The sequence below is a fragment of the Nannospalax galili genome, unplaced genomic scaffold, assembly GCF_000622305.1.
Source record: "Nannospalax galili isolate Female #2095 unplaced genomic scaffold, S.galili_v1.0 scaffold444, whole genome shotgun sequence".
Taxonomy (NCBI): domain Eukaryota; kingdom Metazoa; phylum Chordata; class Mammalia; order Rodentia; family Spalacidae; genus Nannospalax; species Nannospalax galili.
Window position 1 is genome coordinate 1,992,826 of NW_008354022.1, and position 3,913 is coordinate 1,996,738.

Genomic DNA, 3,913 nt, shown 5'->3' on the forward strand with positions numbered 1-3,913 from the left:
TATTTGGGGCTGGAGAGATGGCTCAGCAGTTAAGAGCACTGGCTGCCTTTACAGGAGGCCTGGGTTTGGTTCCCAGCACCCACATGGTAGCTAACAGCCAACCACAACTCCAGTTCCAGGGGAATCTGATGCCCTCTTCTGACCTCCTCAGGCATTGCAGGACACAGGTGCACTTGCATGCATGCAAGCAATACACTCATACACATAAAACAAAAATAAAATATTTATTTATTAATCTACTTAATTGCATGTGTGTATGAGAGGGAGCATTGGTACACATGTGTAGGCAAGAGGACAACTTTTTGGGAGTTGGTTCTCTTCTACCTTTTTTTTTGGAGGTAGGGTCTCTCTTGTTTCTGCTGCTGGACTGTGCACATGAGCTTTCAACTTATTGTATCTCCATCTCTCATATCTCTGTAGGAACACTGGGATTACAGATGTACACCACTGCATCTGGGTTTTTACATGGGTTCTGGGGTTAAACTCAGTCTGTTAGATTTACATAGCAAATGCATTGACCTTCTGGGCCATCTCCCTAGCTCCTGTCAGCCTATTTATTATGTTTTGAAATTTGTAGACTCAATATACTCCTCACCGGTTGTTGCTAAAACACCTTCTCTAGGGAGATTTAAACATTGTCTACCCCTCCTCCTAAGGTCCCAGTGACAAAGAGGTACAATGCCACCAGAGTTCACTCTGGAAACCAACAAGTTTATTGGGCTTACTTACAGAGCACCAGGTAAGGGGTTAGTAACAGGAGTGTGGATGCTCCCCACTAAGGCTGCAAGGGAAGGTCTTCTCCTAGCATGCACGATGGCTTCCCCATAGCCACATGGATGAGGTACTGCTCCCCTAGTCCTTTCCTATCCTATATAATCTAGCCTTTCCCCCAGACCACATGCGATTAGGCAGACTTGCATATAAATATGATTAGGAGGAGAGGCTGAGTACTCAAATGAGGGTCCATAGCCCTATCCACCACTCCTTCTATGAGGAAATGTCAATAGTCAACAATCCCAGCTGTGATGACCTTTTGCAAGCAGGCACAGCTGAACTCTGGAAGAAAGCCTCTGTCTTGGAGGCTAGTTCTGTACAACACCAACCAACATACTGAGCATGAGCTCTACCCATTGTCACTCTTGGTTCTTCATGGCTCTTTCCAGCCATTAATTTTTTTAAAATTTATTTTTATTTCATATGTCTGAATGCTTTGCCTGCTTATGTGTAAGCGTACCATGTGTGTGCAATGCCTACAGAGACGAAGGCATTGGATCCCCTGGAACTGGAGTTACGGATGTTTTTTAGCTGCCATGTGGGTGCTGGGAACTGAACCCAGGTCCTCTGCAGAGCTCTTAACTGCTAAGCCATCTCTGTAGCCACCTTGTCATTTTTGCATGTGTTTCCTGGTTTAATCCTGATATCTTCCAGTATGTTCCTTGAGCTCAGTTTACCTCACTTCTCTCTCTCTCTCGTTCTGATTTTCCTTGACTCTTTGGTTATATATACTGGCCACCACACTCAGGTGCACTCCCCACATTTACATTCCCAAACACACACCAAAAAGATACTGATTTTCTCTGAAACCCTGTCACCCTACATAGGGATTGGTCCAGAGAAAATGCTCAGTAATTGAATGATTTACTGAAGAGAAGGCAGGCACTAAAATGGAATTTGATAGACAGAGTATAGGGTCAGGCTTACTGAAGATCCTTCCAACACTATAAGCAGATTATCTCTCCTCAAACAGAGACTCTTATGGAAACCTGATGGCGCATGAGCTGAGTTATTTAAGAGAGCAGAATAAATTCTGTTTCCCTTCACCTGACTGCCACCTGAAGAGCATTCAGTACTCATCACTGATCTCTCTCTCTCTCTCTCTCTCTCATACACACACACACACACATACGCACACATACACACATACACACACACACACACACACACACACACACACACACACACACTCATTCACTCAGAGGAATATACAACAGCACTTTTGTTTCCTGAACAGAGTCAACAGTAATCTGTTTCAGGCATTGCTAAACAATTTAAATGCTTATTTATTTAAATTTTATGTATATGAGTGTTTTGCCTGCATGTATGTAAGTGTACCCATGCATGCATGCAGTGACTGTGGAAACAAGAAGATGGCATCAGATCCCCTAGAAGTGAAGTTATACACCATTGTTAGCTGCCATGTGGGTGCTGGGAACCAAACCTGTCCTCTGCAAGAGCAGTCAGTGCTTTTAAACCTGAGCCTCTCTCTAGCTCTCTGCTAAGCAATTGAAATAGAAGGCTATCAAGTTGTCCTTTTTTTTTTTTTGGTGACAAGGTCTCATGTAGCCCAGGCTAGACTTGAACTTGCTATGTAGTCAAGGATGGCCTTGAACTTCTGATCCTCCTGCGTCTACCCCCTTAGTGCTGGGATTAAAGCATGTGCCACTACACCAAGTTTATGTGGTACTGGGGATGGAAGCCAGAACTAAGTGCATGCTATGCAAACCTCTATCAACTGAACCACATCCCCAGTCCCTGATTATCATTATTTCAAATCCCCTTACTTTGCTATTCTCTGAAATAATATTATTTTAAGCCTCTTTTTAAGATGGCTTAATGGTTAAGAACATTTGCTGTTCTTACAGGGGACCCAAGTTCAGTTCCCAACACCCATGTCAGGTGACTCATAACCACTGTAACTCCAGCTTCAGGAGATCCAATGCCCTCTTCTGGCCTCTACAGGCATTGCACTCATGTATATACACTCACACACAGTCATACATATACTAGTGATTAAAAAATAACAAAAATAAGTTGGACATGGTGGCATATGCCTTTAATCCCAGCACATGAGAGGCAGAGGCAGGTGGACCTCCATGAGAGCAAGGCAAACTTGGTCTATATAGTGATTTCCAGGCCAGTTGGGGCTATAGAGAGACCCTGCCTCAAATAAAAAAAATCTTGAAAAAATTAGTTAAAGAGTTTCTTTTTTTTCATTACATAGCCCAAGCTGATTTTAAATATCACATCCTTTCCCCTCAGTCACTCAAGTGCTGATCATAGGCATGTATCACTATGCCTGGCTAAGAATATAGCTCTCTGATTTTAAGATTCTGACTGCTGCCCCCCATTTCTAGAGCTACATAGTCTGGTAGAAATAGAATATGAACCACAGTATAACTGAACATTTCTAGAAGCTGTGTGATGTACTAATTTTCCTAAATTGTTGAGTCTGAACAGAGATTGGCAGTTGTGCACACAGAATTGAAAACTCCCAGGGGCAATGTATTCAGACTTTGACAAAAGGTATCATATTTCCTTTATAGGGCAAAATTTTCTTATAAAGATATGACTGAGGCAAGAAGCAGGTGACTTGGCTTTAGTACATTAAATACAGGACTTTATGACCTTGGGTAGCTCACTTGGGTCCAGAACAGACTTATTCACGATGCCTTCTATCCATTGACAGTGCCTGCTTTGTGGGGGTGGGTAGGCCAAGGGAAGGATTCAGTGGCTTAGTCTGAACTTCTTGGGAAAGAAGTGCCTTGATCAACTAGTGATGTCTGCCCTAGGCACTAACCAGGAGAATTGAGCTACATGTTCAGACTTGTTCTGAGACTCAGTTGGTTTTTTTTTTTTTTTCCTTCTCATTCAAAAGGAGATTAAAAACAATGACTCTGTCAGACTAACTGGGACACCGTGAAACTCAAATGGAGTAGGCTGAGAAAATTCTTCAAAAATCTAACAATGTTCTAAGATATTATTAGAAATTTAGCTTCTTCATCAGGTTTAGATAGGCACCTGTGTGTGCGTGCGTGCGTGCGTGTGTGTGTGTATGTGTGTGTGTATGCATGGTTGAATATATGCACTTTTTATTTGAATTTAAACTTTTCTTGGTTAGCTTTGATTGTCAGCT